At 38.2% G+C, this 14,811-nt stretch overlaps 1 long non-coding RNA gene across 4 annotated transcripts in view; it reads right to left on the bottom strand.

The window, feature by feature from the left end:
- The window catches only part of LOC112441583 (uncharacterized), a 74,293-nt gene that overhangs the window by 51,645 nt on the left and 7,837 nt on the right, over positions 1-14,811 (bottom strand). The window contains exon 1 of one of the 4 annotated variants that reach the window (XR_009490692.1): positions 3,193-3,651. The exons of the other annotated variants lie outside the window; for them this stretch is intronic. This is a non-coding gene — a long non-coding RNA (uncharacterized lncRNA). Of the gene's footprint in view, positions 1-3,192; positions 3,652-14,811 lie in introns of those variants that run through there. 4 annotated transcript variants of the gene reach the window in all.

Below are 14,811 nucleotides of genomic sequence, written 5' to 3'. Positions count from 1 at the left end.
AAGTCAGTCCAGTGGACTTATAATGCCTTTTAATGAGCCTCTCTATCACCAGCTTCCTTAATCTGTCTTTTCTTTCTTAATTTCCCACTTCTCTCCACTCTGAATCATTTAGTCAATCTGCATGGTCTCTGCTGGTAACAGGGCTTTATGGTCCATTTATCATGAGCACTTATACAGTGATATGCACATAACCCATACCACACTGCATTTTAGTTGTTCTATCTTATGTCTCCTACTGAGTCAAGTGTTAAGGGAATTACACATCTAACTTTCACTTGAGTACCCTTAATAGCACCTTGTACATATTGCAAGTGCTTATAAATATACACTAAAGGAATAAATAATCTGTAATGTTAGCCCTTATTTTTCCTGTACAACTACTCAAACTGATTGTATTAGAACTAAAAAGTCAGTAGTTTGCTTCATAGCAGTCACTAAATTACATGCACTGAATGCAGAAAATGGCAGTCAGAATAACTGATTAAAACAACTGAATCAGATTCCACTACTGGGCTTTAAAGTAAAACATTAAGCAGAAATTTAAATTGTTTCCTGTATTAAATGTCAACACAAATCCAGACAGACATAATCACATTAACGTCTTCAACATATCAACAGTCAGATGTGGAGAAGTGCTTGAGTCATTTACTTCAGTCAATACTTAAATAGGAAACTGAATCCTTAAAATGAACTCCTTCAATTTTCTATTTGCATAATTAAAGCTATGGAAGAAGCTCATTTGCACAGTTTGTTTTCCCATGATATGTAGTTACCATGACAATGCTTATTGTTTGAAGATGATCAGGGTATTAGTATGAGTATTATTCATTGCAGAGTTATCAGAGAATGATCTTACTCAATAAGTCAGTACATTTGAAAAAAAAAAAAAAGAATATAACCATTCTGAGCTTTTCTTAAATGAGATTTTTAAAATTAAATTTTAGTAAAGATGGAATTTTTTCTTCCCAAATGTAGAGTATTACTAATCTATTCAAATGTCACAAAACACCAGCTTAGATCAGGTGATGCACAAGCTCTGTTCCCTATAGATAGATGGAAATGCCTTCTGTTCATGATAAAAACCCATGGTGACAGTGTCACAGAAAGAACATTTCAACAGCAACTGCATCACCAAGAAAAATTCTCTTCTAGAATTATGATCATAGGATTAGGAAAGTGTTTCTTTCTTCCGTAGTTAAATAATTTAATTCTGTAGAATGAAGTATATAATATGTAGCTGCTGCTGCTGCTGCTGCTGCTAAGTTGCTTCAGTCGTGTCCGACTCTATGCAACCCCATAGATGGCAGCCCACCAGGCTCCCCCGTCCCTGGGATTCTCCAGGCAAGAACACTGGAGTGGGTTGCCATTTCCTTCTCCGATGCATGAAAGTGAAAAGTGAAAGCGAAGTCGCTCAGTCATGTTTGACTCTTAGCGACCCCATGGACTGCAGCCTACCAGGCTCCTCTGCCCATGAGATTTTCCAGGCAAGAGTACTGGAGTGGGGTGTCATCGCCTTCTCCGAGAACACAATGTTACAACCCTACAATTTGGCTGCTGCTCTCCCATTGGGATTTGTTATTAATTATATAACACATTTGATTCATCAGGATATAAAACTGGGTCAAAATAAAAGGAATATTAAATTACAATATTTGTTCTCTGAAGTACTTTAAAGTTTTCAGAAGACACCTTTCTGTTGTTTCTTGAGTGGTTTGTATTATTTCGTATTTCAAAATAACTAGTGACCTAGTCTCATTCTTCTTGAGTTTCTCAAACTAAATCACTTACAGTTTTTGAATATAAATAAATCACTCCAGATGGTGATTTCAGCCATGAAATTAAAAGACGCTTATCCCTTGGAAGGAAAGTTATGACCAATCTAGATAGCATATTAAAAAGCAGAGACATTACTTTGCCAACAAATGTCTGTCTAGTCAAGGCTATGGTTTTTCCAGTGGTCATGTATGAATGTGAGAGTTGGACTGTGAAGAGAGCTGAGCGCTGAAGAATTGATGCTTTTGAACTGTGGTGTTGGAGAAGACTCTTGAGAGTCCCTTGGACTGCAAGGAGATCCAACCAGTCCACCCTAAAGGAAATCAATCCTGAATATTAATTGGAAGGACTGATGCTGAAGCTGAAACTCCAATACTCTGGCCACCTCATGAGAAGAGTTGACTCATTGGAAAAGACCCTGATGCTGGAGGGGATTGGGGGCAGGAGGAGAAGGGGATGACAGAGGATGAGATGGCTGGATGGCATCACCGACTCAATGGACATGAGTTTGGGTAAACTGTGAGAGTTGGTGATGGACAGGGAGGCCTGGCGTGCTGCAATTCATAGGGTCGCAAAGAATCGGACACAACTAAGTGACTGAACTGAACTGAATTTGAAGTAAAAATATAAGAAGAAATATTTGAATCTTTACTTTCAGATTACAAATACATGCAGTTGTGATACAAAGTAGGAAAAAATAACTTTTAAAAATAAAATTTGATTTCCAAGAAATGCCCTATTTTTTGGTGGCTTTCACTGCTCTCTTTCCTACTCAACACCATCCCAAATATACTCATTCTGCCTCTCTTTAGATTAACTATATTTTGGCTGACAAATTAGAGACTTTGACAACCTGCAACTGCTTAGAATTGAATGAGTTTGCTATGACTGTCACATCAGCCATCCTAAAGAAATTTAAAGGACTAGTTAAAAAATCAACTTTCATTTTTGAAAATGAAGTACCAGCTTTTACCTTGAACTAAAAACAGCATTTTTAAAATTGATACTATTCAAGTCTAACAAAATTTAGATAAGGAAAATCTGCCCATATAGTTTTAAAAGAAATAAAGCTTGACCATGTCTAGAAGGTAAAGGGAAAATAGTTATAAGAAGTCCTTAAAATATTCATTTTTCTGAATATTTTTATATTCAGAAAGATATTTTAATAGTGGGTCAATATTCATGGCCCATTAATTCCATATTTAAAGCAGCTCTCTCATATTGAGGAATTTCATTTTTAAGAATCTCTGTATAGCTCTCTTAGGAAGATAATCCTGAAATACAAAGAAAGACTTCAATACAAAGCATTCTTTTTAACAGTATCAATGTATCTGAAAGATTTAAAAGTCTTACATTGTTTTAATAATCAAGTAAATTATGTTGAGTTCATAGAAAGGACACAACCCAGCTCAAACTTACTTAAGCTAATTAAAAATGCATACATCAAAAATAGAAGAAATATATTGGCTTTGTAAAAATGTGATAAACAGAAATCTGAATTAAATAGAGTTAGGAGACCAGAAGGGGGAGCTCTCACGCCCTGTGATAACAGCAGAACCCAACAGGAAGAAGAAAGCCTGCTCTTCTTTCCTGGCAAGGACTCAGCCAATGAAAAGCCAAGCATTCTGTGTTCCCTGTAGCCCTGGCAACCTCCTTTCCCCTCTATATAAGCATTCTCCTTCCCTTGCTGTGTGGGCACTTGCATATGGCTTGCCATGGCTGCAGACCTCAAATTGCAATTCTGTTGATTGTGAATAAATCAGTTTTTGCTGGAAAAATATGTGGCAGTCTCTCTGTTCAGGTCAACAGTTTACACAGTTAAAATCCTAGGAGAGAGATACTAAGGAAGATATGTAAGTACTGGGGAGGAAAAGCAATCTCTCCAGTTTCATTCAAGTGGCTTGCTTGCTTGAAGTGTCTCCATGGCTGCCCCCAGCACTAGAACCACCAGTCTTTCAAGTCCGGCATAAGAAATAAAAAAGACCTCTTATGAATTTGATATGGGCACTGGAATTTATTCTGATTACACCAACTTGTTTCTTGTTTCAGTGATGTATTACTGAAATAATCACTGTGGCTAGCAAAATTATTCTAACTGGCCAAATTTTGGTCAAGTGCCTACCTTTGAATGAATCACTATAACAAGAAAGATTCTGTGAGTGTTTTGTGTTTTGCTTTTTTGTTTTTCTAAAAGTTGTGTGACCTTGTGGAAAGAATACTAACTTCTTAGGGACCAGCTCCCATCTATTAAATGAGAGATTTGAATCAGAGAGATTTGGATCATTCTGAAATCCTTCTACCCATAGCTATCTATGATACAACAGTGTTGTCTATGGGCTGACTTGTGACATAAAAATATTTCCCAGGCAGAAACAAGCATTTCAGGATAAACTTAATAAACCTGAAGCATGTGCTCTGTTACCCAACAAGTCCTGCAAAAATATCACAAGTATTTGAAAGAACTATGCCAAAGAGGACAAAACCCAAATTTTAGGTGTTTTTCTCTCTTTTTTCTTTTTTAATAAAGTATTTTAAAATATTGATTTGATCAGATTGGACTAGAACATTTTTGGTTGATGTAAAATGTGGATATGTAATCAGAACCTAAGATGAACCCAATCTTGTGGATTTTTCCAGATGCTTACAAGGGTGCATCAAAAATGAAAACAATCTTGCAATGTTATGCTTTAGATTTGTAGGACTGGAACAATTTGCAAGCCATATAGATTTCTACTTGAATTTTATGTTATATTCTTATATCAGTTCATGTTTCCACACTTGACCACGTAAATGGAGAGCTGAATATTCAGAAGACATCCAGTCTAAGAGATCTTTCTGTCGCTTCTAACCTGATTTTGTTTCTGAGAGGAAATGTTGATACATTGTTAGAGTCCTATCTTTTGGACACACAAGAATGAATGAGGTCTTGTACTAATGCAAAAGCTTTATCCCAAGAAACTAAACAAAAAAAAATGTACTGATAATGTTAATAATTGGGTTTTTGCTATTGTCAGTATATGCCAGATCTCATAAATTTCCAAGAAGTGGGGGCTCAAGGGTAGGGTGGGAGACAGTGGATCACAGCACGAGGAAAACTGAGAAGTTGCTCTTCCCTCTCCTGGAATTCACTGGCTAGTTGAATTTTTTGGTGCATAGTGTACTGCGTGTGATGTGGTACAGTTGGCACTTTTATTCCCTTTCTTTAGATTATGTGATGTTTTATATAGTTATGTATCATGATTTACCAAAAGTGGAGTCAGAGATATAAAAGGAAATGTCTCAAGTGAAAAATTACAGCCGGTATCGAATCTATGGGAACCCTATTTTTAGGAATGAGGGTTTCTTCACAGGCTTTTGGATGACAAATGACTCATCACACATATACTACATATTCGGCAAATCTTTCTAGAAACTGTATTGAATAATTAGAAATTCATTAAAAAGTCACTATAGTTTATAAAATATTTAAAATAATTACATATGATTATGAAATTACTTCATAAAGCACAGAGCAAATCATAAAGTTCCTGCATGAGTCATTCAAATCTTAGACCCAGTTTTCCTTCTTTTAGGCAAATGGTTCTTATTCACTGATTACAAATTTTGATTAAGCTAGAGGAATAAAGAATGTCTTGTTGGTCTGTAGGCTTTGCCAAAGAAACAGGTTTGTTTTTTTTTTTTGGAATAGAAATAAGACTAGACACAAAAACATACATATTTCACTCTCCTGATGAGAAACATCATGACTAGTTGAGAAATGTATCACTTAGGAGAATATTTTACAGGAATATTTATAGGAAAACTTGTACTTCTACAGGGATATACACTTTTCCCCCTGCATTTAATGAGATTTTTTATCAAATCTGTCTATAATGGGATGCAGCTAATTTTATACCAACTTGTTTAGTACTGACTTAGCCAAATGAGTAATCATTTGGCCTTTCTGCAGGAACCATCTTGATAGGCCACACATTGATTCCAGCAATATTGTTTTTACAACATCAAGGGAGGAGGAGAGAAGAAGCCACAGAGGAATAAAAAAATAGAAAAAGAGAGGAAAAATGAAGAAAAATGAGAAAAACGTAGTGCTTTTTAAAAGAACCTGCTATATGCCTGGCCTTGCCATATAACAACACTGAAATAAATATTATTAGCCTTGTTTTGTAGACAAGGCAACTGATCAAGGGGGTTACATAACCCTCCTTAAGTCATAAGCCCTTGATCAGTTCCCTTATCTACAAAACAAGGCTATAATATTTATTTCAGTGTTGTTATATGGCAAGGCCAGGCAAAGGGGGTTAAAAATCCCCCTTAAATCGTACCTGGCTTCCTGGGTAGCACCATGTTAAAAATTCATCTGCCAATGCAGGAGTTGTAGGAAGACGTGAGTTATATCTTCGGGTTGGGAAGATCCCCTGGAGTAGGAAATAGCAACACATTCCAGTATTCTTGCCTGGAAAACCTCAATGGACAGAGGAGCCTGGTGGGTTACATCCGTGGGGTCACAAAGAATCAGACACTACTGAGCGACAGAGCACACATATACACAAGTCAAACCTAGTTACTCTGTAACAAATGTTAACCCCCAAACCTAGTGGCTTAAAACAACTGTTTTACTTGCCTGTGGGTCTCTGGATTGAGCAACCTGAGATGTGCTCAGCTGGACAGGCCTTCTGTTAGACTTGACTGGGTCACTTATGTGGCTGCAGCCATCAGATGCTTTGCCTTAGCTGAGTGGTCCAAAGTGCCTCACTCTCATGTCTGACTGCTGGGAATGACTATAGGCCAGGCCACATGTCTCCAGTAAGCTTTCATAAACTTCTTTATACAGGGGCCACATTAAAGAAAGCAAGCTCCTTTATATAAATGCTTTTCAAGACTCAGTTTATGTTATGCTAAGTTTAACAGTATCTGGTGTAAATATTACACATTTAAAGAGTGGTAAAATTAAGATTCAGATCCAAGTCTTTCTGATAACAATCCTTCAGCTCTTCCAATGCTCCTGTTAGTCTTTGATATTTAGTGAGATAAGCTTTCACTTTTTCAATAAATGTTGCAGAGACCAAAATTGGGATGGATAGCTATGCATGATTTGGCAGTAGTAACAACCTATCTTATTAAAGGTCTGCTGCTGCTGCCAAGTCGCTTCACTCATGTCCGACTCTGTGCAACTCCATAGACGGCAGCCCACCAGGCTCCCCCGTTCCTGGGATTCTCCAGGCAAGGACACTGGAGTGGATTGCCATTTCCTTCTCCAATGCGTGAAAGTGAAGTCGCTCAGTCGTGTCCGACTCTTCACGACCCCATGGTCTGCAGCCTACCAGGCTCCTCTGTCCATGGGATTCTCCAGGCAAGAGTACTGGAGTGGGTTGCCATTGCCTTCTCCTACTGATATAAAAAATATTTTTAATATTCCTTGCATTAGTTAGCTTTTGCTATGGCAACAAACACCTCCAATATTACAACAGAATACAGTAATTACAGTTCTCAGATTGTTCTCAGAATGCCACAGAAGGTCCAAAGGGTCAATTTGCATTTCAAAGAGTCATGTAATTTATTTTGATAATACAATTCTTCTCAAAAACTTTGTTGGCAACTTTCCCATGTATTTCAACATTTTCATCTCCTTTCCTAGGGACCATGTCAATAAACCTTTTTTGTGGTATACATCACTTACTAGAGCTCTGCTGTCCAGTCCAGTAACCATCAGTCAACTATGGCTGTTGAGCATTTGAACTGCAACTAGTCTGAATTGAGATGGAATATAAGATAAAGCACACACTTGTTTTTCACACCGAGCAACAAAAAAAAATGGGAAATTTCTCATCGGTATTTTTATATTGATCACTTGCAGACATTGTTTTATTTTGTATATATTGGATTGAATAAGAATATACTTAGTAAGTTAATAAAATTATTGAACTTAATTTCATGTTTCTTTTCACTTTTTAAAACACAGTTATTAAAAATTTTAGGTGACATGTGATTTGTAGTATGTTTCTATTGGACAGAGCTAGACTGTCATTAATTTTGGTTGTCTTGAGATTAATGTTATTCCTTGGGATATCAACCCATTTAGGTCTTTTTTCTGAGACCTCTGTCCAACTGAGAGGATTTTCTGGACCTATTTTAATCTAATGACAGGTTGTAACAAATGTGTGATGGCCACATTCTTGATTAGTTTTTTGCTCTGTGACTGCCTTAATTTGAGAACATTTTACTGGTGGGAGATGCCACCTAATCCACCAGTCCCAGAATGTTTAAATTATCTTTTGCTCTTTATTCAGCCTTGGAAGCATGCCAGTTATACTCATAGCTCATTCTTTCTTATAATAGGTAATCAAATTGAGCTAATAACACCCAAATTGTGCTATGAAAATTCTGCTCAATATCTCTTTTGCCCATCAGAAGTTTATTAGATGTATTTTGTGCTTCCAACTTATTGCAGGTAATCATTTTATCACACATTTTACTAATGCATAATATAGACTGTTATTTTTCCTGCCTCCTATCTCAGTTTACTTGCTAAATATTTCCTAGTTCTATAGTTTAGGGTTCCTTTTGGCATCATTCCACTTCTGGCATTTACTTTACTGGTCAATATTTGTAGGAATTAACAATTCCTATATCTTCTAGGCTAAAAACAAACAAAAAATAATAATATCTTGCTCTGTAACATGAGAGCAACCGGTTTCCATGTTTCTTCTTATTCTAGAACCCACAGGGACCTACTATCTAAAGATGCTCCTCTCTCGTGGTAAAGGGTAGGAAGGAAACAGATACAGAGTCAAGCACTGAAGGCATATTTAGTCTCTGCCTAGGTATGGCAAATGTCTGTTTATATTCCATTAGCCAAGGCATGTTATAAAGCCAAGCTCAAAACCAATGTGTACAGGGAAGGGAGAGAGGTGGGAAGGAAATAAATCATTAGGAACTTACAATTCAATCTATCACATTACTTTTTCAAAATTATCTCCCAAAACAATTTTCATATAACAGAAGAAAACCAATATTCTTATAGTCCACCAAACAGTCCCTAAACCAGTACTCCCTACACTAGTCAATCTCTACAATTATTTGGAAAAAATTAGTTAATATGCAAAAATAAAATGTAACTTCAAAATTTGAGATTTCCTGCCAATGACAATATTTTTAAGAATGTACCACACATTGTAAGGCCAGTTCCCACACAAAATACTATATCTAACTGTTTTGAGCATTGGTGACATCATTGAATAAAATTAGGACTCTCTTAGATTTAACTTTCAGTTCAGTTCAATTCAGTTACTCAGTCATGTCTGACTCTTTGCAACCCCATGAACTGCAGCACGCAAGGCCTCCTTGTCCATCACCAACTCCCGGAGTCCACCCAAACCCATGTCCATTGAGTTGGTGATGCCATCCAGCCATCTCATCCTCTGTCATCCCCTTCTCCTCCTGCCCTCAATCTTTCCCAGCATCAGGGTCTTTTCCAATGAGTCAGCTCTTGGCATCAGGTGGCCAATGTATTGGAGTTTCAGCTTCAACATCAGTCCTTCCAATGAACACCCGGGAAACATCCACTGTTTCATTATTTACAATAGCCAAGAAATGGAGAAACCCCAGTGCCCATCAACAGACAATTGGGTTAAGAAGATGTGGCGTGTCCATATACACAGACGGGAAAAATGGACGTAGGGGCATATTTCCTCCTCTTGGGCTCTAAAATCACTGTGGATGGTAACTGCAGCCATGAAATCAGAAGACATTTGCATCTTGGCAGGAAAGCTATGACAAACCTAGATAGTGTGTTGAAAAGCAGAGGCATTACTCGGCCAACAAAAGTCTGTATAGTCAAGGCTATGGTCCTCCCAGTGGTCATGTACAGTTGTGAGAGCTGGACTATAAGGCAGAGTGCTGAAGAATTGATGTCTTTGAACTGTGGCCCTAGAGAAGACTCCTGAGAGTCCCTTGAACAGCAAGGAGATCAAACTAATAAATCTTAAGGAAAACCAACCCTGAATACTTGTTGGAACGACTGACGCTGAAGCTGAAACTCCAGTATTTTGGTCATCTGATGTGAACGGCTGACTCCTTAGAAAAATCCCTGATGCTGGGAAAGATTGAGAGCATAAGGAGAAGAGTGTGTCAGAAGATGAGATGGCTGAATGGTATCACTGATGCAATGGACATGAACGTGGGCAAACTTCAGGAGATGGTGAGGGACAGAGAGGCCTGGCATGCTGCAGTTCATGAGGTTGCAAAGAGTCAGACAGGACTGGGTGACTGGACAACAACAACACACACACACATATATTTATGTACATATATATAAGGAAATATTAGCCATAAAAAGGATGAAATTCTGCCATTTGCAGAAACTTGGATAGACCAAGAGAATATTATGCTTACTGAAATTAGAGAAGACATACTATATGATAATCTAAAAAATAACACAGTGAGTGCATATGCAAAAGAGAAACAAACTCACAAAGATAGAAAACAAACTTGTGATTAGCCAGAGAGAAAGAGAAGGGAGGAGGGGCATTTTAGGGGTATGGGATTAACAGATAAAAACTAGCATGTATAAAATAGATAAGCAATATCAGTTCAATTCAGTTGCTCAGTAGTGTCTGACTCTTTGTGACCCCATGAATCGCAGCATGCCAGGCCTCCCTGTCCATCACCAACTCCTGGAGTTCACTCAAACTCATGTCCGTCGAGTTGGTGATGCCATCCAGCCATCTCATCCTCTGTCGTCCCCTTTTCCTCCTGCCCCCAATCCTTCCCAGCATCAGAGTCTTTTCCAATGAGTCAACTCTTTGCAATAAGGATATGCTATATAACACAGGGAATTATAGCTACTGTCATAATAATCTACAATAAAGTATAATCTGCAAAAATACTGAATCATTATGCTGTACACCTGAAACTAATATAATATTATAAATCAACTATGCTTCAATAAAACACTTTTAAAATAAAAAATTGTGAAAGAACACAATGAATAAAGCACTGGAAATAATATGCAAAGAAAAAAAAATCCAAAACAAAAACACAGCAATTGCTGTTTTGCCTTTTACTTGCATTTTGCATCACAAAACTGAAATTAACTTCATGGGCGGGGCAATTTTTTAATACATTCAATTAACACAGACTTTTCATTTTCACAGTATACTTCCTTTCTCTTTGACATTCATCTATTAATAAAAATGAAACCATACCAATTTGAACTCTAAAAATCTAAACCTCAGATAATGCAGGGTACTTTTAATTATTTCAAAATAAGATCGCTGCCCTCCTTTAGAAAGAATGATCAAAATTCTTTTCTCTTCTTCACTGTGTTTCTGGAAAATCATTTTTCCTAGGAATGCCTGTGGTATGCACAGTCTTTTAAAAACTTCCTGAAGTCTTGAAACTTACACTTCTATGATTTCCAATCTAAAATACTCAAATGCAAAAGTGACATTTTATATATTGTGAGTTTGTAACTAAATAAAAATTACTCCTAACCCAGTTTTAAGACTGGAGATTTAGAAAACCAAAAATGAATCAACTTAACTGAAAAATATTTATGATATTTTACCAAAGATATACAAATGGCAAATAAGAATATGACAAGATCCTCCATATCATATGTCATCAGGGAAATACAAATTAAAACAATGAAATATCACCATATACCTATTAGAATGGCCAAAATCTAGAACACTGACAACACCAAATGCTCATAAGGATGTGAAACAACAGGAACTCTCATATACTGCTGGTGGAAATGCAAAGTGTCACAGCCTCGTTGGAAGATATTGGTGGTTTCTTATAAAACTTAACAGTCTTAACATACAATCCATTAATTACATTCTCAAAGCAGCTGAAAATGTATGTCCACACAAAAACCTGCACATAGATCTCTCTAGCATCTTTGCTTGTAGTTGCCAATACTTGGAAGTAACCCAGATATCCTCCAATGACAGTGAAAGTAGCTCAGTTGTGTCCGATTCTTTGTGAACCCATGGACTATACAGTCCATGGAATTCTCCAGGCCAGAATACTGGAGCAGGTAGCCTTTCCCTTCTCCAGGGGATTTTCCCAACCCAGGGATCAAACCCAGGTCTCCCACATTGCAGGCATATTCTTCACCAGTTGAGCCACCAGGGAAGCTCAAGAATACTGCAGTGGGTAGCCTACCACTTCTCCAAGGGGTCTTCTCGACCCAGGAATAGAACTGGGGTCTCCTGCATTGCAGGTAGATTCTTTACCAGCTGAGCACCAGGGCAGCCCTAAAGGTTGGGAACTGCTGCCCCATGGACTGCAGTCCACCAAGCTCCTCTGTCCATGGAATTATCCTGGCAAGAATACTGGTGTGGGTTGCCATTTCCTCCTCCAGGAGATCTTCCCAACCCAGGGGCTGAACCAGTATCTCTTGCACCTCCTGTATTGGCAGATGGATTCTTTACCACTGTGTCACCTAGGAAGCCCCTAGGTGATTGGATAAACTGTGGCACATCCAAGCAATGGAATATTACTGTGCTGCTGCTAAATTGCTTCAGTCGTGTCCGACTCTGTGCGACCCCATAGACGGCGGCCCACCAGGCTCCCCCATCCCTGGGATTCTCCAGGCAAGAACACTGGAGTGGGTTGCCATTTCCTTCTCCAATGCATGAAAGTGAAAAGTGAAAGTGAAGTCGCCCAGTCGTGTCGGACTCCTAGCGACCCCATGGACTGCAGCCTACAAGGCTCCTCCGTCCATGGGATTTTCCAGGCAAGAGTACTGGAGTGGGGTGCCATTGCCTTCTCCAGGAATATTACTCAGTGCTTAAAAATTAAAAAAGAGCTACTAAGCCATGAGAAGACTTGGAGATAACGTATGAGTGTTTTACTAACAGAAGAAGCCAATCTACAAACTGCATGTTTTCAACTATATAACATTCTACAAAAGATAAGACTATGGAGACAATAAAAAGATCAGTGATCCCCAGAGGTGTAGTGGTACGGGGTGAAAAGGCAAAGAATAGAGGCTTTTTAGGGCAGTAAAAATACTCTGTATGGTATTATAATGATTGCCATATGTCATTATACATTTGTCCAAACCCAAAGAATGTATAACACCAAGAGTGAGCCCTAAGGTAAACTATAAACTTTGAGTGATTATGATGTATCAATATAAGTCCATCCATGATAAAAAATGTACCACTCTGATATGATGTTGATAATGAGGTTATGCATGTTTGGAGAGGGAATATAGACCTCTTAATTTTGCTGTAAACCTAAAACTTCTTTAAAAAAAGTCTTAATTAAATTTTTTTGTTGTTATTTTCACTAATTTTAAAGCTGCAGACATCAAAACTCCAGTGAAGTTTTAACCATAATAACCCTTACATATTTTAATAAGAAATTAAAGTCTTAGGCAATCAAGCTATTTTATACCATCAAATAGCAATCAGGTCAGATCAGTCGCTCAGTCGTGTCCGACTCTGTGACCCCATGAATCGCAGCACGCAAAGCCTAAATAGGAATAGATATTACTTATTGAGCAGAGATACCAAAGGAACATTTCATGCAAAGATGAGCTGGATAAAGGACAGAAATGATATGGACCTAACAGAAGCAGAAGATATTAAGAAGAGATGGCAAGAATACACAGAAGAACTGTACAAAAAAGATCTTCACAACCCAGATAATCACGATGGTGTGATCAATGACCTAGAGCCAGACATCCTGGAATGTGAAGTCAAGTGGGCCTTAGAAAGCATCACTATAAACAAAGCTAGTGGAGGTGATGGAATTCCAGTTGAGCTATTTCAAATCCTGAAAGATGATGCTGTGAAAGTGTCACACTCAATATGCCAGCAAATTTGGAAAACAGCAGTGGCCCACAGGACTGGAAAAGGTCAGTTTTCATTCCAATCCCAAAGAAAGGCAATGCCAAAGAATGCTCAAACTACCGCACAATTGCACTCATCTCACATGCTAGTAAAGTAATGCTCAAAATTCTCCAAGCCAGGCTTCAGCAATATATGAACCGTGAACTTCCTGATGTTCAAGCTGGTTTTAGAAAAGGCAGAGGAACCAGAGATCAAATTGCTAACATCCGCTGGATCATGGAAAAAGCAAGAGAGTTTCAGAAAAACATCTATTTCTGCTTTATTGACTATGTCAAAGCCTTTGACTGTGTGCATCACAATAAACTGTGGAAAACTCTGAAAGAGATGGGAATACCAGACTACCTGACCTGCCTCTTGAGAAATTTGTATTCAGGTCAGGAAGCAATAGTTAGAACTGGACATGGAACCGCAGACTGGTTCCAGATAGGAAAAGGAGTTCGTCAAGGCTGTATATTGTCACCCTGTTTATTTAACTTATATGCGGAGTACATCATGGAAAACACTGGACCGGAAGAAGCACAAGCTGGAATCAAGATTGCCGGGAGAAATATCAATAACCTCAGATATGCAGATGACACCACCCTTACGGCAGAAAGTGAAGAGGAACTCAAAACCCTCTTGATGAAAGTGAAAGTGGAGAGTGAAAGAGTTGGCTTAAAACTCAACATTCAAAAAACGAAGATCATGACATCCGGTCCCATCACTTCATGGGAAATAAATGGGGAAACAGTGGAAACAGTGTCAAACTTTATTTTTCTGGGCTCCAAAATCACTGAAGATGGTGACTGCAGCCATGAAATTAAAAGACGCTTACTTCTTGGAAGGAAAATTATGACCAACCTAGATAGCATATTCAAAAGCAGAGACATTACTTTGCCAACAAAGGTCCGTCTAGTCAAGGTTATGATTTTTCCTGTGGTCATGTATGGATGTGAGAGTTGGACTGTGAAGAAGGCTGAGCGCCAAAGAATTGATGCTTTTGAACTGTGGTGTTGGAGAAGACTCTTGAGAGTCCCTTGGACTGCAAGGAGATCCAACCAGTCCATTCTGAAGGAGATGAGCCCTGGGATTTCTTTGGAAGGAACGATGCTAAAGCTGAAACTCCAGTACTTTGGCCACCTCATGTGAAGAGTTGACTCATTGGAAAAGACTCTGATGCTGGGAGGGATTGGGG

Source organism: Bos taurus, chromosome 15, assembly GCF_002263795.3.
Source record: "Bos taurus isolate L1 Dominette 01449 registration number 42190680 breed Hereford chromosome 15, ARS-UCD2.0, whole genome shotgun sequence".
NCBI classification, from domain to species: Eukaryota; Metazoa; Chordata; class Mammalia; order Artiodactyla; family Bovidae; genus Bos; species Bos taurus.
This window is presented reverse-complemented; position numbering and strand designations above follow the sequence as displayed.